A 23244-nucleotide genomic window follows, 5' to 3' on the forward strand; every position below is an offset into this window, starting at 1 on the left:
TCCATACCATTACGCTCATAAAGGGCATTGTACCTGTTTGAGATAGGGACATTATATTGGGTGTTAGAATATATGAAACGGGGGGTGTTATGATTGTTATATGATGCATTTATATACTCCTGATTCTCCGGGTAAAATGTTGAGAAGTTAACTTTGCTGGGCATATCTAGTGTATCATTTCTAAAATAACGTCGATCCTTTATAGTAAAGGGTTCGCGATTCCTCTGAATTGCACCATTGTAATTTGGGTTATGCATAGTGTAGTTTGCCTCATCCTCAATGTTAGGATATGAATTGCTATGATTTCGTGAGGGGTAAAAATAGCTTAAATCCTTAGTGCGAATCAAGCTATGGATCAAATTATCCTTCCAGCTAGAAATATGCCTTACCGCTCTGGTGTCATCGAAAGTGACTATAATGCAGTCACCCTCGGTTGATTTAAATCTATGGCCCACCCAGTCGACCCTCCTAACATTTGTGATCTTACCATTAATATGGCAGGGGAGCGGTCTATGACTGGTTAACCAGTGACTAACTTTATTCTTTAAATCACCATATCTCTCCGTTTTACCCATTTCTAATTGTGGTACACCTATCATTACTATGGTGTGAAGTTGGGATTCTGGAGGGAGGTTAATGTGAATGGGTTTCTTGTTTTGTTGGGGCTGCATATGCTTTTGCACTGGCCGAGTATTCTGAGGTGGTGGTACTGTAAGGATAGGCCTGTCTGGCTCAACCTGAGCGTCAGGTGGTATGGAAGATGTGCCTTCCGTAGCCCATTCACTTTCATCACCGCCAGATGGGGTTCCCATCATAGTGGTAGGCATGACTGGAGGGGTTAAAGTAGTATTACATGTACTTGTATGTTGGTTAGGATTAATCTGAGCCTTGGCATTCAATAGCATAGAGGAATTCATGTTATAACCCGTAATGTCAAGGTTATCTGTCTGGGTATAGATGTTAATACCTTGAGGCAAATTCGGGCGATCCTTAGGATGAAGTTTATCAGAGTTCTTTAAAATTTGTTCTATACTAGAAATTTTCTCATTTAGGGGTTGGAGTATGGATTTAAACATCTGTTCCAAATTCAATAAATATGATCTATCAATTACGCACATCTCATCAGTCTGCGTTGTCTCATTTATAACAGTTTTGCTGTTCTTGAACAAGTTTCTATTAGGCAACGTTACTGCTTGCTCTCCAACTGTTGTAATATCGTTAGAGGTACTGGTTGTTGGTTTAGCCATTTTAAAATTGAGCCATACATCTTTAGCTGAAGACTTGCGTTTGCCTATAGGTTTATATATTTTCCTCATGAGCGATTTTGATTTTGTTTTTTGCCTACCATATCGTGGTCTCTTTGTTTTTGGGGAAGGGGATTTATCTGCATCTATGGTATTGATTAGAAGGGAGCTTTCTGCGAGCACAACCCCTGAAGGAGTCAGTGACGTATTTTCCAAATGTAATGCACATGGAATAGCCCCGCCAATAGAAGCGGATTGGGGGCTGCCTTCAATATTGGTTGGTAGAGTGGGAAGGACTGGAGACGTATTTCTTCTGCAGCTATTACTATTTGGCAATCCTGAAAAGGACTGCTGTAATAGCGAGTCCTCTACACTGATGATAGACTCCGCAGTGTTATTTTGCACTGAAGTATGCATGGATAGATTAGGAAAACACAGATTAGGAGTAAGTGAGAGGCGTCTCTCCGTGTTTTGAATTGCGTCAGCGACCACTCCGATGGTTTTTTGCAGCATTAAGTCTATAGCTGTAAGGGAAGGCAATGGAGTTACAGGCACGGACTTGTTTCTCGTCGTTGATCTTGTCGCCATATTGGTTTTCCTAGACTTGGACATTTCAAGCTTGATGTTCAACTATTTGGAAATACAATTGGATATAAGTGCCGAGATGATGCAAGATAGAGTTTCCAAGGCACACCAATCAGACCTATGGCATTTACGAGACACAATGATAATATCACCTTACAGCAATGGCATCCAGAAAGAGTTGTTAGGGGGGTAGCCCGTCCCGTCTCCTTCAGTCCCCTGAGGGCCACAGAGGGCCCGCCCTTTGCCCGGGCTTAGCCCGCGCGCGAGCCCGCGACGGGGGGAGTAGGTCCTGATTTAAAACGCCTCCGGGCGCGGGCGATGGTGAGGCTGCTTCCGGGATGTTGGGATCCGGGGAGCCTGGGAAATGTAGTTTTCTCTCCTCCCTCCTCACTGCGACCACGCGATGACTAACGCGGCGGCGGGAGGGAGGGAACACCAGGAACAGCAACCACAGCACCACGCTAGGGGAGCCGAGTTCAGGCTCAGCAGGAGCAGCCAAGAGACCAGGTAGATACGACACCCACTCCGCCGGGAGTAGGTCCTGATTTAAAACGCCTCCGGGCGCGGGCGATGGTGAGGCTGCTTCCGGGATGTTGGGATCCGGGGAGCCTGGGAAATGTAGTTTTCTCTCCTCCCTCCTCACTGCGACCACGCGATGACTAACGCGGCGGCGGGAGGGAGGGAACACCAGGAACAGCAACCACAGCACCACGCTAGGGGAGCCGAGTTCAGGCACAGCAGGAGCAGCCAAGAGACCAGGTAGATACGATGTCTTTATATGGCATACACTTTGTCTCTAATACTCATCTCCTGCTGTCTTTTCACTGTCTGACTGACATCCAGCCCTCATCTTCATAAGTGAATTTAGGATGTGGGGTATAGAAGGGTTTCCTATTGCACCAATAATTAATATGCTGGGTGAAATAACAAATTTCCCTAAAGCGAACCTATTGAACCACTACTTCCTGACTAAATCTAAACTCTTAGCACTCTGTGGACCCATGTACCTTAATAATTCTGTGAGGGAGCAAACTGATGTCTGTTGTTTGTCTTTTCCCTTTTGTGTTCTATGGAAGAACGCTTACATCACAAGTTCTAAACTCTTCTGCCCCATCAAGGGTGCTCCACATAGTGTCTTACATTTGGAAGGATACTTGGGCATATGAGGGCAGTTGTCTACTAGCATTCCCTGTTCTTTCTTTGCTTTCTCGTGGTAATTTGGGGATCCCTCTGCTCAACTTCCAATTCTTGAGGGATCTCCCTTACCTAGCCAACTTGGGCCCATATTAGGTTGCGTCCAGCCTGGTAGCCTGTGTGCAGCTACTTCCCCTTCCTGTTCAATGAGTCACTTAACTTGTCTTATATCCTTCCTTCTTCCATTTTTTCCTCCAAACCGCCATGGACATAATTGTCCCTGGAAACGCTTTGACCCACAGATTGACTTAAGTGTATACCTATCCTTGCAAGACTAACATTCCTACTATTTCTGATTATTGAACTGAGGGACTTAAGCCTGCCATCACTATATGCATTTTTAGGACTCACCTATGCAGCCCTTGCGCTGTCTTTTCGAGACATGCTGTATTCATGATATGGGCATTAAGCTCTGCCCACTTCCCCCCATCTTTTTAATTGGCTCCTGTTACTGTCCTTTGTAAATGGTGGCTTTTCAATGGTTAATAGGCTTAATAGTACCTCCTAATTACTGCATTTTCTCTTATTGTAAATTCCCATGAGAACTGACCCTGTTACATGTGTTGTTACTCTGTATGTGTTATTTACAGTCTGTTAGCACTATTTTCTTAAATGACTTTCTCCTACCTGCTTTTCCAGGCAGGACACTCTCCTGCAACTGCTTGTTTTGCAGTTGTAGCGTGAACCCGACCAGAAGCTATTGCCGCGCTTTACGTAAGCAACATTTCTCTAGTTATAAAGTGGCAGCTCGCTGCGCTTGTTCTTTAATAATGGCGACCACAAGTCTTTTTGTTTGTTGTGGGCTCGCCCAACTCGACTTTTTTTTTCTTTCCATTTGCAGCTTGATCTTTATCAATGGCGGCTATGCATATTTTCTTTTGTTGCGCGCAGCTCGCCTAAGTCAACAATAGTGGCTTTATTTGCAGTGCGGCATGCCGCATGCTGCGCTTGATCTTTAACATTGGCAGCCGAGGCTGACCTTTGGAGCTGGGAAGGGAGCGAGAGGCTAACTTGTCCAATCTCATTCGGTTTAGGTGCTGCCACAGGAATGCTGGCGGACGGGTTTGTATTTCTGTTTTCGTGCCCTTGTCTCTTTCGTCTCTATGGGCGGTTGAATTTGGCTCACGAGCAGCTCCCGTGGCTCAGGTTTGGGACTGGGTCAGCAGTAGGTACCCACACTGGTGACGCGGCGCCACATCTTCCTGGACCCCTCAAAAACTAGCCGCCCTCCCACTGCTCATGACCTCAGCGGAAATAGCAGCTGGAAGGAAAGACTAGAAGTTGCGTAGCCATGGCGACTAGAAACGGAAGACTGCACGGTACAAGTGCGAGACTGCCCATTAGGTCTCTTTCGCCCCGTGTTTATTTTGTTTTGGTTTTTATCCTAGTTTGTTAGCTGCAGTGTGTGAACAAACACTTTCAACTTCCCACAATATATACTGCAAGCTTTGGCTAAAAAGAAGTTTTGGTATTTGCATATTTTTTGTATTTTAATAAGGAGGTTACGAGTTGCTCGGCGGTTGGCGCAACTAAAACAGTTGGTGCTGCTTTGCAAGTGGTTTCTGTCAACATGTCCAGCCAATGCTGGCTTTTTAGCCAACCATACTTTTGGTTATCGGAAATGTAGTTTTACATTATAAGCATTGCAAAGTACTGTCCTGGCTTTTCAGGTCTCGCCCAGGCAGTGAGCTGGGATTATTCCTTCCCCTTCTAAACTCTTTAAGTAGCTTGCCCACACACTAGCAAGCACTCAGCATTACTTAGATTAGCATTCACAGTTTTTTTTTGTCAACACGTTAATTTTACTTTATGCAGCCGCATTCCCTACTCCCATTCCTACGCGGCATTTATACATTCACACACTCTCACTTGCAGCCCTTTCCCTGAGCAATTTCAATTTGTATTCTGCCCAGCATATTAAGTTTGTTTTCCCTTCCTCATACCTATTTCCCTTATTCAGGCTCTCTAGTGCCGCAAGGCCATACAAATGGCAAGAACATTATGCAGATTTCATCACTCCACTGCATACAAAAAATTAAAAAACATTGTCATTTTCAATACCAAAAGCTCTAACCTTGATAAATGCAAGACCTATTACATTGCACATGCTTGTTCTTCCTTTGCTGTCCTTATCAGGGACATTCTGGTAGTGCGGTATTCATTCACCTTTCCTGTGCACACTTCTGTAGATGCTTTCTCAGTACCATGTCTTCATTACCTTCTATCTGAAAGAAACACGTTAGTTAGATTCCTCACCTTAGAATATCCCCAGGCGCCAGACTGGATCGGGAAGATTTTTGTAGCAATACCCCTTGCGCGTCGCTAGGCGTCGTCTGCGGCTCCGCGTCCGTCGTTGGCGTCGTGCGCCGGAATGACGTCGTCGGAGTACTTAGACGCCGCCCTCGCGCGCTGACATCAGTTCTTCTTTTTTCTGCGCCAGTAAGCGCCGATCCGGGAGAGCTACCCCTTTAGTCATTTTTTGACTAACTTTTTTGACTCTTTTTGGTCACTTTCTCGACTCTGGTGCCGGTAGGATGCCTGGTTTCAAGGCCTGCGACGACTGTCACCGACTGATGTCGGTGACCGATCATCACCGCCGGTCCCTGTACTGCTTGGGCCTCGACCACGACGCGGAGTCGTGCTCCGATTGTATGGCCCTGACCTCGAAAGCTAGGCGGGAGCGGTCCCGCAAGCTTCTCGAGCTTCGCCACTCGGCTCCGCGCCCCTCTCGATCCCGGTCCAGGAGGAGGTCCAAGGATCGGTCGCGGAGCTGCACTCGACATCGTCGCTCGTCTGGCTCGAAAGTTTTCGGGTAAGTCGAAGCGCTCCAAGAAGTCCAAGAGGCGACACCGCTCTTCGGAGTCCCCTACCCGGTCGCTCGACTCGACCGAGGGTCAGAGTGGTTCCACCCCTGCGGCTCCGCAGGAGCCGCAGGCGCCGCGCAAATCCCCATACCCGCCGGTCCCTGGGACTGACGCGACGCCGGCGGAGGTCAGTGCCTTCCTCTCGGCCATGAGGAGCCTGGCCCCGCCATCGACGCCCGCTGGCGTGCCTTCGGGCCCCGCGGACTCGACTGGGCGACCTTGCGCACCGGCGGCTCCGGCCCCGGCGCCGTTGGAGGCTCCGGCCCCGACACCGCAGGTCCCCGAGGGGCCCGAGCCTGGGCCCCTGTCGACCTCGTCACGCCTCCTCCGCTGGCGTCTACACCGGTGCCACCTCCGACGCCGACTCCGGTCGATGTCGTTCCCCGGTTCAGCCCCTGTCCGGCCCCGACGCCGATGCGGCGTCGCCCGACGCCACATCCGACGCTGCTAGAGACACATTATGTCTATCGACCGGCTCCGATCATTCCTCCTGTTTACCAGGAATCGGATGACGGGGGCGACTGGGAGGGGTCCGTGGACCCTTTGGCCCTTCAGGGCCAACTTGCCCAGGACTGGGCAGATGAACTGGGGGAGGCCAGTGGTTTGGATACCTCACCGAACACTGGATTCATCTCTCCTCCGACTGTGTCTTCGGAGGAGGGTGCAGCTTTTTCTGTGGTGCTGCGCAAGGCGGCCGCGGCCCTTGGGCTTGAGCGGCCTGCCGTGGCTGTGAGGACGAACATCCTCACTGAGGTGCTTCAGTCTGCCGCATGCTCCACTGAGCCTCTGCTGCAATTCAATGAGGCCCTCATTGACGTTCTGCAGGGCACCTGGTCCAAGCCCCCCACAGTCCCTCCTGTGGATAGGAACGTTGCCAGGCGCCACCGCCCTGCTCCGGGCGACCCCAGTTTTCTGTCCCAACACCCCAACCCCGAGAGTCTGGTTATCCAGGCCTCTACCTCCCAATCCTCCTTCCCGTCAGCTCCTCCGGACCGGGATTCCAAGAGACTGGAACAGTTCGGTAAAAAGCTGTTCTCCTTGCTCAGTTTGGGCCTGCGGTCTTTGAACACCGCCTGTCTCTTGGACCGTTATTCCCACTCTCTGTGGGATACGGTGGAGGACGTGCTGCCCCTGTGCCCGGAGGAGGCCCGGGCACGGCTTTCCTCAGCTCTGGCCGATGGGAGAGATGCAGCGCGCCATGCCATCCGATGTGGACTTGACACTACGGACTCGCTGGGTAGGGCGATTTCTACCACAGTGGCGCTTCGACGTCACGCCTGGCTGCGGTCAACGTCCTTTTCAGGGGATGTCCAGAGCACTCTCATGGACATGCCTTTTGATGGCGCTCGCCTTTTTGGTGAGAAAGCGGACAGTGCGCTGGCTCGCTTCAAGGACTCCCGGGCTACGGCCAAGTCCTTGGGCCTCTCGGCCCCGCGGCCACAAACTTCCGCTTTTCGCTCCTTTCGTGGCCAAGGAAGGGGCACCTCCTCACGTCCGCCTAGCCACCGGCTGCAGACCCAGCCTGCACGCGGTCGCGGACATGGTTTCAGCCAAGGCGGTACTGGAGGACAACGCGGTCAGTCCACATCCACCCCGGCAGCATCCGCCTCAAAGCCTTCCTAGTCCGAGCTTTCAGGCCCATTCCTCGCCAGTGGGGGGCCGGGTTTGCCATCACCTGCTCCACTGGCGTACCTTTACTTCGGACAGGTGGGTGCTGCAAATCGTCCGAAGGGGCTACTCCCTCCCCTTCGAGACGACCCCTCCAGCCATGCCACCGCAGCACCACCGTATCTCGGAGGATCATTTGAATCTTCTGCGAGAGGAAGTTTCGGCCCTCTCGGCCAAAGAGGCCGTCGAGCGCGTTCCGAGCCCAGAAGTAGGTCGTGGTTGTTATTCCCACTACTTTCTGGTTCCCAAGAAGGGCAAAGGGGGCCTACGCCCTATCTTGGACCTCCGGAACGTCAATGCCTTCCTCCGGAAGGAACGGTTCAAAATTTTGACTTTGGCTCAGGTTCTAGCTGCCCTAGACCCTGGAGACTGGATGGTAGCGTTGGGACTTGCAGGACGCATATTTCCACATCCCCGTCCTGCCGGCCCACCGGCGTTACCTGCGGTTCACGGTGGGTCAGGAGCACTTTCAGTTCACCGTGCTCCCCTTCGGCCTTACCAGTGCCCCTCGGGTGTTCACAAAAGTGATGGCGGTGGTCGCAGCTCATCTGCGCAGATCAGGGGTTCCAGTCTTCCCCTATCTCGACGACTGGTTGTTGAAGGCGGGCTCGCCCCAGGCAGTCGTCTCCCACCTCCAGACTACGGCGGATCTCCTGCACTTGCTGGGGTTTTCCATCAACGTGCCGAAGTCACACCTGAGCCCCTCTCAGAAGCTCCTCTTCATCGGAGCGGTTCTCGATTCGGCGCAGTTCCGGGTTCATCCACCGGAACAGCGGGTCCGGGGTATACAGGCCCTGATTCCCATCTTTCGTCCTCTATCCTGGGTTTCGGTCAGGCTAGTGTTGCCGCTTCTGGGGCTGATGGCCTCCTGCATCCTACTAGTGCATCACGCCAGGCGGCGCATTCGGGCTCTGCAGTGGGACCTGAAGTTTCCGTGGGCCCAGCATCACGGCAACCTGTCCGACCATGTCTTGATCTCCGAGGGCACTGCACAGCAGTTGCAGTGGTGTCTCACGGACCGCGATTGGGTCACGGGCAAAAGCCTCTCCCTACCCCTACCAGAGCATGTCGTAGTGACGGATGCGTCCCTCCTGGGATGGGGTGGCCATATGGGAAAGGCGGAGATCGGAGGCCTCTGGTCTCCGGCGGAGTCTCGCCTCCACATCAACTTGTTGGAGCTGAGAGCGATCCGACTTGCACTGAAAGCCTTCCTTCCCTCTGTCCGGGGAAGTGTCGTGCAGGTGTTCACGGACAACACCACCGCCATGTGGTATTGCAACAAACAGGGCGGGGTGGGGTCGTGGACCCTTTGTCAGGAGGCTCTGCGCCTTTGGACATGGCTGGAACACCAGGGCATCACCCTGGTGGTTCAACATCTGGCGGGCTCTCTGAGCGCCAGAGCAGACGAACTCAGCCGCCGGTGCATGATGGATCACGAATGGCGTCTGAACTCCGAGGTGGCGCAAGGTCTCTTTCAGCAGTGGGGAGAGCCTTGGTTAGATCTATTCGCCACCGACGAGAACGCGCAATGTCAGCTGTTCTGCGCGTTGGAATTTCCAAGGCGGCACTCGCTCGGCGGCGCTTTTCGTCGCAAGTGGAGTTGCGGTCTGTTGTACGCATTTCCGCCTCTACCACTTCTGCCCAGAGTGCTGAAGAAGATCAGGCGCGACCGGGCCCAAGTCATCTTGGTGGCTCCGGATTGGGCACGAAGGTACTGGTATCCCGAGCTACTCAGTATGTTGACCGATCCTCCGATACGTCTGCCCCTTCGGGAGGATCTTCTGTCGCAGCAGCAGGGGACGGTCCTCCACCCGAATCTGTCCAGCCGCCACCTCCATGCGTGGAGATTGAGCGGCGGCAGTTGATGCCATTTGACTTGCCTCCTGAAGTCTGTGATATCATTCTGGCAGCCAGGCGTCCCTCCACAAAGACGGTATACGCCTGCCGGTGGAACAAATTTGTGGCATTGTGCACAGCAAAGGCTGTGGATCCCCTTTCCGCCCCTCTTTTTGAGGTTCTCCTCTTTCTTCTTTCTTTGGCCCAGCAGGGCTCTGCCTTGGGCACCTTGAAAGGTTATCTTGCTGCCATCTCTGCCTTCTTACGGCTTCCTGATCAGCCCTCTTTTTTCAAGTCACCTGTGGTGTCACGCTTTCTTAACGGCATTACTCACACGTTCCCTCCTGTCCCTTTCGTAATGCCTCAGTGGGACTTGAATCTTGTTCTAACATTTCTGATGTGCGCTCCCTTTGAGCCTCTTCACAATTGTCCTCTTCGTCTTCTGACTCTTAAGACTGCTTTCCTGGTAGCCATCACCTCGGCTAGATGGGTGAGTGAGCTCCAGGCACTATCGTCCAAGCCTCCTTTCCTATCTGTTCATCCGGACAAGGTTGTCCTTCGGCCTCGTCCTTCCTTTCTACCGAAAGTGGTGACCCCCTTTCATCTTGGGCAATCTGTCACCTTGCCCACCTTCTTTCCGCCTCCGCATCCTTCCAAAGAGGAAGAGCGGCTCCACCGTCTGGACCCAAAACGTGCGCTCTCCTTTTATTTGGACCGCACGAAACAGTTCCGGGAGGACGACCAGCTTTTCGTTGGCTACGTGGGTGCTAAGAAGGGGATAGCTGTGCACAAATGGACCTTCTCCCGGTGGGTCGTTTTGTGTATAAAAACCTGTTATTCCTTGGCAAAAAAGGACCCTCCTGTTGGGCTGCGAGCCCATTCTACTCGGGCCACAGCGGCTACTACTGCTTTGGGACGGGGAGTCCCTTTACAGGACATCTGTCAGGCGGCGACGTGGGCTTCGCTGCACACGTTTGCCAGGCACTATTGCCTAGACAGCCAAGTCCAGAGGGCTGGCTTCTTTGGCCGTTCTGTCCTCCAGGACTTTCTGGTGTGATCTTGGTTCGCAGACCCACCACCGGGGTTGGTATTGCTTGGATATCTATTCTAAGGTGAGGAATCTAACTAACGTGTTTCTTTCAGATGAACAAGTTACTTACCTTCGGTAACGATGTATCTGTAAGAAACATTAGTTAGTTGGATTCCTCACCGACCCACCCATCCTCCCCATTCTGCGAACTGACATCTAGGGTTAAGGCTATCCTTTTCAGGGCCCTAGATTTTTTGGCACCAGTGTCGGTCTCTTGCATGGCTCTGCGTTCCTGGCGCGGAAAGCTATGTACAAGAACTGACGTCAGCGCGCAAGGGCGGCGTCTAAGTACTCCGACGACGTCATTCTGGCGCACGACGCCAACGACGGACGCGGAGCCGCAGACGACCCCTAGCGATGCGCAAGGGGTATTGCTACAAAAATCTTCCGATCCAGTCTGACGCCTGGGGATATTCTAAGGTGAGGAATCTAACTAACTAATGTTTCTTACAGATACATAGTTACCGAAGGTAAGTAACTTGTTCTTCTGGACACAACATTTTCTCTTCAGTTCATGGTGCTCTCACCTGCCAATGGGCACTTGCTTGTCTCTCCTGCTGAGCACCAGGATCCCGCGAATATAGATATTAACCTGGCTCGACTGAAATAAAAATTTGTTCATGCTCAGAACACTTTTGTGTGCTTCCCTTTGGCTTATCCATCATTCTTTCATGATTGAGCTGTGGGAATCGACCTTTACTGTACTGCTAAGCCTGCTGCTGGCCTAAACCCAGTTGGAAACAAGGGCAGTGGTTGTCTTTTCCCATCCAGTCAGATCTTATAGCACATTTGTGTTAGAGAGCTATAGCACATATAGCGTAGAACCTCTAATAATGGTTGAGAAAGACGTGGGCCTTCGGTTTCCATCTGAACAGCTGGAAGCTGCACATCTGCCAAAACTCAATGAAGGGGTTATTTTACACTTTTAAGTGTGCATAAATACTAATTAATTTTCAATTTCGTTAGTCCTGCAGATGCTACATGTGGTCACCAAAGGTATGTTCAGAAGAGTGTAAATAATATCTAGGCATAGATATTATCTATCCCAGAAAGGCATTTAAAAAACACTCTTTCGGCCGTTAAGTGTGCAGTTAGAGGGATGGCGCACACATGCAATTTCATGGATAGGGTACGTAGTGGGAGTCAAGTTGACAGTGCTTCCTAAAATACTGTTTTCCTGACTTCACCACTATGGATAGAAGCAATGAATAACCCATGTCTGCAGAAGCTCGTAGAGAAACAAATGGGCAGGAAGGTAACTAAGAATGAGGAAGGTAGAAAGCTCACTAAAGCCACAAGAACATGTCATGAATATCACCGCCTATTCTTCGGTAGTCCCAGTTTAAATTACTAGCGGAATGGGTAAAGGAGGAAACCGAAAAGGGATGGCGCATATTGGACAGTGCCCTGGCTGGGAAGTCTCCTGGATACTGAAACCGCAACGTAGTATTAATCTTTTCAAATCCCTCTTTATATATTAATGAGGACATGGGACAAGCTGAGTCAAAAGTAAGGGTTACCTTGGGGGGTGGGGGGGGGGGACATAGGCTTTGCCCCCAAGATGAAAAGCAACACATTCAAAACAGGGTAGGAGACAGGCTTATTCAGGTTTTGGGATAGTTTGGTAAAAAGCATCTTGAAAGGATGTGAACACCTCAAACAGGTATATGGGCTGCTGGATGGAAAATGCTTTAGGTGCGCACTGGTCAGACACTGGGCACTACAACAAGAAATGAGACTGAGTGGCTAGAAACCTCACAGCAATGAAAAATGTATCAGTCACCAAAGAGGAACAACACATGCGATAACTAGAATATATAAAGTCACCATAAGGACATTGATTGGTAGGCCCTGGACTCAGAGACTTATGAATTTAACTAAATTAGAAAAATTATTCCTGGTCGAAAATGCAATCAAGTAGATTATTACCTGACAATTGTTGTTTTTAAATGTGGGCGAGTTAATTTTATCTTGATGGATATGACTTGTAGAAATATCGCAGTCAAAAAATGCTCTGTCTAAATTAGGTATTACACTATGGGATTTTTACGATAATTTTGCTTAACAATTTAAAATCTCAGTTTGTATTAGTAAATAATCTATGTGGTAAAATTATTATGGGTTTAATTAACTAAACAATAAATGTTACTTCTTCTGTAGAACATATAAAGTACTGATGACAAAAATAGGTGAGACACAAGGCCAACTTTCAAATCACTTGGGGGGGGAAAAGATTTTGGGGCTTGAAGAGCAACAGTGACAGGAAATATTTACTAGAAACAAAATGTAATTCTGGCCACGTCAAAGGTGGAGAAAAATCATTTAAAATTGTGTATTTAGGTCACTTAACACCCACAAGGCTGCACACAATAGACCCCCAAATAAATGAATTGTTGTTAGAGAGGGTGCGAGAACAGATACAGGTTCCAAAAGATACAGGGCTTTTGGGAGAACATATTGAAAGTAATCATAAACAGTGAAGAGGAGTTGAATAGCTAGATGCCCTCCGATGGGCCTAGTGGGGCACCCAATCAGAATAAATATATCCTTTACACAAAAAAGGCTGAACTTGTACCATATATGTTCTTAGCAGCTACATATAACTGTTAGCTATGTTGGAACAGGCGATAATACCAAATATATATAAACATAGTTGATGAGGATTTGGCCCCTTGTAGTGATAGAAAAATTAGTGTATAACATCCATGGAAAGGAGTAAATACTCATGAAGACCTGGGTCTCACTTGTGACACAATCTATCTTGGGATTTCCAGGAGCGGAGCTGAGCTGAGCTACCCAAAGTAATTGATAATCCTATGCATTATTGAAGAAGCCACTATTGAGATGCTAACAAACCACCAATACAAGAGAATTTGAGGAGATAGATTGGGAATTTCTCTAAGAAAGAGAGCCCACCAGTGTTGTTTAACTGAAGAGGGCCAAGGAGTGGGAGGGATGCGAATTGAAGGTGAGAGTTCTGTTTTAAAGACAGACCAAGCGGTAATGTCTGTATTACTGTTGTACTATTTAATTTAAAATCAGTACAAATAATCACAACATGAAAAATCAAATTCATTTGAATGTGTGGTACTCTTAAGTAGGGTGCCAGTAGACTTCTTCCTAACCCTAATGTGATCATATTCAGAGTCCAGAAACTGCATCCGCTGAAGTCTGTAGTATCTAATCTGAGAGCTCAATAAATGCAGCTACAGTAGTACTAGGATTTTGAAAGCAGGTTACCAAGGGTTATGGTGTTATCTTAATACCTGTACTTTTAATACCTTCCATATTATGTTGAGTTTATAAACTACCTTTCTGGTTTAACCTGCAGATCCTGCTCAGGGATTGTCTTTAAAGTTTGGCAGGCACACATGTAATTACAAGGGGTGGTTAATGAGTCCTTTGCACAGCCAACACTAATTTGACCCTGGCATATTTTACCACAGGCTTTTTCAAGGTTAAAAAGTAATTTGGAAAAGAAAAACAAATACAAAAGTGATACACAACTTTCATTATAGCAAAGCGAAAGAATGGGCATCTTAGACCAAGCTTAAATAAAATCACATATCACTAAATCTATTATATTAATACTTGATAATAAATAGCATCTCCAATTGCTTCCCAAACCTATTTTCTAATATAATTTAAGATTCAAAAAACATATTGGAGGAACCTTTTGGGCTACGAGACAATGTGGCAGTTGGGAGGAAGGTCTCTTTGTTGATTGAACTACATAGACAGAGCTAAGCTACACTCCCTTCTGTTTGTTCCGCCAAGGAGCATTTCAGCCTCATTGTTCTGATTGTATGAGTTGTATCCTTCCACTATGCAAAAGCACGTACTATAAGGCAGGGCGCACTTAGTACACGGGCCCCCGGGATCCTGGCCACACCCTCATGGCTCCTGGCCGAGGGATTGGTCGACGCGAACAGCGAGAAGTACTACCGGGGCGAGACTGACGTCACTTCCTGCAGGGGCCGGTAATGGGGGGGAGGAGATGGTAGGGGGACTATTTAGGGCACATTGCCCAGGCCCTCGCCCTCTCTTCTTTACACAGAGCCGCCCCGTGTGCAATGCATTTTGTGAATCTTCTTCAACGCTGGCGCTGGAGCGGAGGAGTCCTGCTGCGAGAGACAGGAGAAGAGACGGCGGATGGAGTTTCCCTTTCTCTTTCCTGTCTTTTCTTGCAGGGCAAGAAACATTGGGACATTGGGCACACCGCTGCGGGAATTCGAGGGGGAGAGTCGCACCGCCTGAGTTCCGGGAGCTGCACGGGCTTGAGTGTTACTCGCCCAGCTCAAAGGAAGTGCTCAGTAGAGGCTTTATGTGGGGGCAGGTTGGCCCGGTTTGTCATTGTGAGGGATCTGGTAATTATACAACCAATGTAATTTTAAATGGAGCATTGAGGGCGGTAATTAGTTGTTTGGCTGAGGTGACATAACTCTTGTTCCATAGCTCGGGTTCCATAACTCCAGTTCCTTGGTATAAATGCTGGTGTGGTGGGCTCACCCGCGCGGCATGCATAGGGCGGCTATTTTTAACACGTGTGGGGCTGCGACACATGCTGTAGAATTGGCGCGTTGATCACTCCAGTTTTTTAAATGTGCTTTGAAGGCAGCATCACTTTGTCGAGATCTGTGGGAAATCATTGTGCGGGGCACATGGCTTCTGCTGTCATTATGAGGGATCTGGTAATTCTACAACCAATGTAATTTTAAATTGAGCGTCAAGGGCAGTAATTAGTTGTCTGGCTGAGGTGACATAACTGTGGGAAATCATTGTGCTGGGCAGAGAGCTCTCGTGACAACGTATGCAATAAACAATTTGGGGCTGAGGCGCTATTATTTGTCGGGCTGAGGTAAGTGCGAGGGTTGCGGCCCCTTCTTGTCTTCATGGCGCCCGGGGTTGTGGATCTGTGTTGCGGTTGGGCCTAGTGGGCGTGGGTAGACCTAGTTGTGTTGGAATTTGGTTGAGGGCGGCTGGCGAGTGGAGTGAATTCCTGCTTGGCCTGCCTTGCGCCATGCCTAGCTTGTGCATTTCACCTAGTGCCCAGTTTGTTGAAGAATTAGAAGGCCTATGCCACAACGTGACCCTATCCTGGTGTCTTTGAGGGAGACTGAATAACTTCAGGATGCATATCGTGTGAGTTGTACGAAACTTAAAGGTTTTGTGTGAACGCAGAAGAGCCTGCATACCTCAATAGATTGCTCACACTTCGTTAAGGTGTGGGATTTCTGCAAAGAACAAAGGATTGGCATAGTTCTGAGTAACAAAAGAGGTAATGTGGCACAGAAGAGTCAGTCGGAAACGGTGTATTGCTGTTAAGTGCTCACTTTCGGTTTGGAAGTGCAGTCTCACGTCTTTTGGCGGTATTGCCACTGTGTTTGATCGCCCAGTTTGGGACATTAACGGGCCGGGGTTAATTTTAGGGAACGCCCATTGTGCCGGCATTAGCCTTGTAGCTCCCTAGAGTGTCATCTGGCATCAACGGTGCGGGTCGGTTATTGTGGTGTCTTGCGCAGGCGGGTTCAAGTGTTCACCTTGGACGCACTTAGAAGTGCGTGTTTGGGAGAATGACGCCCACCAACGAAGTGCCTGTTGGCGTTGTAGTAGTTCAACACGGGTTCCAGTAAGAACACTGTTGTAGCGTCACACTAGCGTAAGCGCATACCTGCGGTCGTATAGTGGTATGCTCCTTTTACGCTGACTGTAGTTTACAGTCACCTGGTTGATGTTGTTTCCGATCAAGGAACGTTACTTACTTCATACCTCTGGGAATTGTAGTCACAGAGGCGGGGTTCACATCATTGAAACCTACTCAGGTTCTGATTGGAGGCAATCTGGCCTTCTCTTGGTTGTATACTTGTTCAGGCTCTGGTCACATCCTCTTGTGCTCATTTGTGCTAAGTTTGTTTTTGAGCACACAGGGAGCTATTGTCGGTGCCACTTGGTACAACTGGAAATTGTAGTCAGATACACCGTATCCCTCTATATGTCGCTTCAACATGTGTGTCCTGGTGCCTAGCACAAAAGGCATTATGGGAATTGTAATTTGTAGCGGTTATGTGGTAAAAGTTTTCGACGATTCTGAAAAATATTCTACCACCCGAATGTTGCAAGGTCGCTATATATAGGTCTCTTGGCCGTTGTCTTTTCTTTTCTATATATATATATATGTGTGTGCTTATATGGTGACATGGTCCAAAAGTCTCAGTAGGGCGGCCAAGACATGGGAACTCAGGACATCTTACTTTTCTCGATACGGAATGTTGTTTATGTAGGTGATATTAGTGAACCCGCAGTTGTAGGCTGGCAGGAACATATTAACATTTTGTTAAGGCCATTGCATATAGTGTCTTCAGATGAAAAACTACATGCCGAGCGGGAAGGAGTGCAGTAGGGAAACATAGTGTCACAGCGGGAGTTGAAGGTATGTGAGTGGTAGGGGCTTCAGGAACCTTGTGTATGGGAGAAGGAAGTGGACAGTAATGACTAATCGGGTAATCATGTTGATGCACAGTCCTGGGAGTGACGAAGGTGTGGTGATGTATTAGGTTACACTCTAAAGGTGCCTACAAAACAGACATTATGGTGGGCATGGAAACACGCCACCTGACTGCGTGGAGAAATGATGCATGCGGTGGAACAACCTCCTTTCTCTGGCCACCAATTATGTAGTAAAGGCAATGAGATCTAACCTCAAGAGTACGCTGCTCCGGGAGAGGGATTTGTACCTCCTGAGAGGAAGCGCAGGGGGAAAGAGCGAGATGGGGTCAAGGGGTCATTCCTGATATGCACTAGGTCGTCAGTGGGGCATTAGGGGTAGGGGAGATAGCTTCTTCCTCAAGGCTCTCTGCCCAGTCTCCATCTCTGGGTCCCATTCTCATCTGCTGCATTACCCCCTCCAGTGTAGAGCGCTCATGTGCTAGGGGTGCAATGTGGACCTTATGCATGCATGCAGGCTGGCATGGAACATGATCAGTCCCTTTCTGTCCTGTTTCAGAGGCGCCCTTATCACAGGGGCCGCCATGCGAGCCAGTGTTGGCTCATCTAAGCAGCATTTAATTCCTTTCATTTAGCCCCATCTCTTCTGTTTCTTGTATTTTGCATGCCTACCCAGCTTACTCCAGGATGGGATCTTTCATGGGTCCATTGCTCGATTTAATTCACGTGGACGAGCTAGAAATACTCCTTCTAGTTTAACAGTGCACTGAATATACTCTTGTGTAGCCCGTCTGGTATTGTTTTAGTCCCTCTTTCAGCCAATGAGTGAGATTTGCAGCTGCTAGCCAGTTACAGGGCACGAGTCGATGGTGCACGCTGGTAAATAGCACTGACCCATTATGTTCGAAGGGGAGGCTCGGTTTACCCGTCCAGGAGGTGGGGGTTCCACTGGAATATGTAGAATGTTCTTGTCGGGGGTAAGTTGCGAACACTTGGACAGTTTCAGCTGCACCGGCAAGTTTTCGGTTCTTGTTCTGAGGGGCAATGTCAGCCAGAGCCGTGGCTTAGCTGGTTCCAGCGGCACCCATAACATGGGCGGAAATCGAGGGGCCATCAGGACTACTGTCAGGCAACAGCTCAATGGTAGGGGCCTCGCTATGAGCGCACCCCGAGGTCATGCAAAAAAGTGCATAGGGTGTACAGGCAGGCCCAGTAAGGACGACTTGCATCTAGCGAGATCGCAAAGCAAGCTTGTGTCTTACGCGAGAGCCCAAGGGGCGGTGATCGGTCTTTGCCAAGCTTGGGGGATACAAAATGTGGGCAATCCTTTCGTAGGGAGTAAGACCTTAGCAGGATACATATTGCCTAACCTCCACTTAGAGGCGGTGCTCTAACGAGCTTACCTTATTCTCTGCAGCAGGTGCGGTGGCATTGTAGCGGGCTTGCAGGTGGATCAGATTGGTATGGGTATCACGAGTCAGTGCACTGGCGGGGTCTGCAGTTCTTGGACATCAGGATATAGGCAGACATCCTCACTCCCAGGGGGAGGTTCAAACCTCACCCTACCGGAAAGGAGACGGTAGTGGGGCGCAAATCAACATAAAGGGATAGAGTGGGCCGGTAGATGATCTTGAGGGAATACATGTACATCTGTCCTCAGGTGCAAACTCTTGCATAGTTGTGCGTTGCATAGTTTGGGCTACCTATCGTCGGGGGAGGTATCTAGTCGATTACTCAAAACAGAATGGGGGCTGCGACATGCGCAGCGGGCCCAACATTAAACCGGACGAGATTAAGGTATTATGTCTTCCAAAGTTGTGTGGGTCACTTGCTCGTGCAATGTGCCACTTATGGTTTGCAGCAGTGACAAGGGTTGAAGCTATTGGGCTTTGAGAGTGTCTCCCTTTCGTTGGATTGAGATTATGGGCCTTCAGATCGCACACATTCGCCAGCTGATGGAAGACTCCATGTGCCATGGGGGACTGCAGTTCCCAGTGTTGGTTATCCTACATTTAGGTGGAAATGATAGGTTGGGGCTTGGACGCAGGGCCTCAAGGGAGGCCCTGTTGTCGGAATTCGCCCAGTTGAGTTTGACTTAAGGTTGTGGCTGGATGCCTTGAATGCCGGAATGGCCTCGCTGTGCCCGGGGCGGGGGCCTGCTTGGGAATGCACCCACAGATTACCCATAAGGGTTGTATGGGTCATTCCAATGGTGTACACATGTCCACCGGGGACTCAGGCTCGTGGATCCGTCGCATCGGAGAGTTTGATATGGCTAGGGGCCTGGGGATTGATGGAACTGGCATTGGTGGCAGAAGTTGTCTGGTGGTGGGGATGGCAAAGGACCTGGGGGCCCTGGTTGCCCTTGCGGCAGTAAGGAGGCCACATACATTTTATTTATTATATATGGTCCTGTTTATACGTGATGGTTTATAATAAACATGGCCTCTTTTACCCACAGCTCTGGTCGTCCAGTCTTGATTTGTGGGTGCTGATTGGGGCGGGGCTGGGAACAACCTGGGGGTTCCGGGTCCTATGGAAAAATGCGTACTATAAGGCAGCACGCCTTTAGGACACGGGATCCTGGCCACGCCCTCGTGGCTCCTGGCCGAGAGATTGATGGACATGAACAGCAAGAAGTACTTCCGGGGCAAAACTGACGTCACTTCCTGCGGGGCCGGTAATGAGGGGGAGGAGATGGTAGGGGGCCTAGTTAGGGCACATTGCCCAGGCCCTCGTCCTCTCTTCCTTACAGCTCCGGCCCCGTGTGCAGTGGTTTCGTGAATCTCCCACCCACCCATCCCTAGAGGTAGAGCTTGGAAAGGTGTTGGAAGTTGAGTTGAGAGTGGCAGTAGGGAGGCCACACAACTTGCCTTACATTGTTAAGGGGAGTCCTCGTGCATACTACCTAGGCCCACACTGAGGGAGAGATACGGTAAGCTCACACCAGAGAGAATGGAGACACTGGCTGGGAGCAAGGGCGCCAGTTTACAAACTAGGGCATGGGGCATCTGCCCCTGGTTATACCCTACGAGCCCCGATGGGCAGCCTGGTGGTGGAAGGGGGGGGGCCTCCGGGTGGTGGACAAGGACCAGATGGCAGGGTCTCACATCTCAAGGACACAGGTGGGTTGCGCCTTGCGTGGTTCTCATTTGGGGGGCACGAGCCAGAAGGCCCCTTAGTGCTGGAGCGATAGAGAACATTCTTTGTCTATAATCAAGTTCTGCTATTTCTGCAGATTGATTATGAAGTTATGATCAACATAAATGAAAATATTGTTCAGTGATCGAAGTTAATAAATCTATGTCGTATGAAATTTGAATTTTATTGATTATATTTTGTCATGTTTATATGTGATGGTTTATAATAAACATGGCCTCTTTTACCCACAACTCTGGTCGTCAAGTCTTGATTTGTGGGTTCTGTTAGGGGCAGGGCAGTGAACAACCTGGGGGGTCTGGGTCCTACTCACTTGATAAGACTGTTATTTTAATTTTGGATTTCAAACTCTCCATGGGTGGTGTGCATGTGTGTGTGTTTTTCCTTTCTCTCTTCCCGCTTGTTCCTGTGCCCCCTCCCCCTATGCTCCCATTTCGCTTCTTGCTGCACGACTGCCTGTTTTCAGTAAATGTGCTTACTTTCCTTTAATGTTTGATTTTTTTTAAATTTACTGGTCTAACGTGACTGTCCTCCATGTTAGAATTATAAATTAAAAATAGTCATCATGCGACTGTGCACGTATACTCATGCTTCATGTCACAGGTGTATACGTGTTATGAGGCACATGTGTTCATTAATCACAGTGTATGTGTATATATTGTAATAGGATCACATGCAGCCAGTAAGAAAGGATTGGCAAAGTTGTAGGCTGAATTTTTAGAGTCGAGACTGGTTGGTTTTGCCAAAGCTTGTTGGTAAAGTATTGGTAACAAGACGTTTCCTAGACAGATAAAGCTGCCATTAATGTGATCTAACATCAGAATGTGAGGATAGGATTCCCAATTTTCATTCACTGGGCCACTTAAGGCTCTAATGTAAAGGACCTATAAGAATCTCTATCATATTTTCTGCACATTAAGCTGTACGCGCTCACTGATGTTTGATCACTGTGCTTTTTATATGCCATTCTAAAAACTGTGTAGTACTTTTGAAACTGTTTTTCTTTTTGAAGTTTACTTCTATTGCTTGAAAACCCCCAAGGTTCAATGTGAGAGGGCGAGACAAGTGGTGACTATGCGAAGGACTCCTTTAATAACACCTTAAAAATAGGGCGGTAAACAACCTCTATGAGAAACAAACAAGCTAATCTGATTCACGTAATCTAAGAATTTGCTTGCCGCCTAATCTTAATACCTGTTTGGCCTTAGAAAGAGAGAAGAAATATGCTAACCTAAGACCTTTTGTTTTTAATTGAGATATTTGCTGTACTGTCTTGCTATTCTTTTTGCTGTATCTAATTTGATAACACTGCTCTAAATGCTCCTTCGTAGACATGGATCAAGAAATTCCAAAAATATTTATTTAAATACACAAATACACTCCCAGGTTTAGGAGACACTTGGTGAAACTCCGAGGTCCTCTCTGTTCAGAATACCTTTAAGGTGGTTAACCTTGGACAATCTCACCAACAAGCGTTCAAAGATGGTACAATGAAACCGGTTAATTAACACTGAACTTCTGCATCCACCTAGCACCTCACCTGATGATGATGGAGTTGTAGAGGTTATGGGGTTATGTCCCCTCTCCTACCCCAACCTAGTGCTAAGGGTTCAGTTCATGGAGAACATCTATCCCACTGTGGTCCAGACTAACCCTTAATGAATGCACGTGGGATGTAGCCGAGGATGAGGTGAAAGAATCTCCTTTGCCTGAGAGATTATCCTGCACCAGTTATAGCGCGAGAGTTGTCACTAAAGCCCAGTGGCTCACTGAGTCCTCCACTCCAGTGTAGTGCTGTGCAAAGGAGCAGTTGTACTGCCCTGTGGATTTAAAGTGAGAAAGTGCCATCTTTCTTGCATGGTATCCCCCACTTTTTGCTGAATTGCTGAATGTACTTTGACTGAGTGTGCCCTGGACTCCTGCCAATCAGGTGCCCAGGGCCTATGTTCCTTCCCTAAAATCCTCAAACCCAAATTGGCAGACCCTGGCCACATGTCAGCCCCTGGTAAATGGTACCCTAGGTACCCAGGGCCTTGTGATCAGAGAAGGCCTCTAAGGGCTGCAGCACTCATTGTGCCACCCTTAGAGGCCCTGTACCCTAACACACACACAGCCCTTGCAGGCTGAGAGTCTGGGTACAAGACCAAACAAAGAGTCGACATGGCACACATCCCTGTGTGCCATGCCCACCACCTACACTGCCCTGGCATACATCAGCCACCCCTCTAGCTTGGTGCCCTATGCCAGTGGTGTGGGCCCAGGAGCATGAGCCCTGTGCCCCTACAATACTCAGGTCCATTCCTGGGCACTGTAAGTGCAGTTCTGCCATTTAGGAGTACATGGTGCTGAGAGCTCGTCAAACACGAACTCCACAGCACCATAATGGCAACACTGAAGACTGAGAAGTTTGGTATCAAACTTCTCAGCACATTAAACTCGCACTGATGCCAGTGTGGCATTTAATGTACCAAGCACCACAGAGGGCATCTTAGAGATGCCCCCTGAAACCTAACCTACAATCCACGTCTGGTCTGGGAGGCTGCCTAGGCTGCCACACAGCAGACATGTTTCTGGACCCCTGGGTAGGAGAGACCCGCTCTCCTGGGCCTGCAACAATGCACATCCTGGGCGAGGTGCTAGGTCTCCTCCCCCAGGATGGACAGGGGGAAGCTTCAAAGGCATGCCACCTCTGTGAGCTTCCCCAGGCCACTTGCTGCCCCCACTCTGGCGGGAAGCCTGGCCGGAAACCCCAAATAAGGACAGGGGATGTACCAGCCTGCCAACCCCACCCCTCCGGTGGGGGAGGTGAGGTGAAGCACATCTCCGGGCGCTCGCCATCTTGAAGATGGGAGGCCCTGCCCAATCAGGACTAGGCTACTGCCCCTCTCCCACAGGAGAGTGGCAGGATAGGGGGTGTACCCACCCCAGGGCAGGGACCCATTGGTCCCTGCCCTTTACCTACCTGTAACACCCCTAAATCTAGTATTTAGGGGCACCCTGAACCTTCCTTGCTGAGATTCCAGATTCCGAAAAACTATGAAGAGCAAGAAGAAAGAATACCTGCCGTGCAGCTGCTAAGAAGAGGAAGACACCAACTGCTTTGGCCCCAGCCCTACCAGCCTGTCGACCCTCGAACCTGCTCCTGCTACATCCCGGCACC

The 23244-nt window shown here is 49.4% G+C and overlaps 1 protein-coding gene across 1 annotated transcript in view; it reads left to right on the forward strand.

Moving 5' to 3' along the window:
- The window catches only part of RB1 (RB transcriptional corepressor 1), a 1278597-nt gene that overhangs the window by 650067 nt on the left and 605286 nt on the right, over positions 1 to 23244 (forward strand). The window lies entirely within an intron of this gene.

The sequence above is a fragment of the Triturus cristatus genome, chromosome 8 (assembly GCF_964204655.1).
Source record: "Triturus cristatus chromosome 8, aTriCri1.1, whole genome shotgun sequence".
NCBI lineage: Eukaryota > Metazoa > Chordata > Amphibia > Caudata > Salamandridae > Triturus > Triturus cristatus.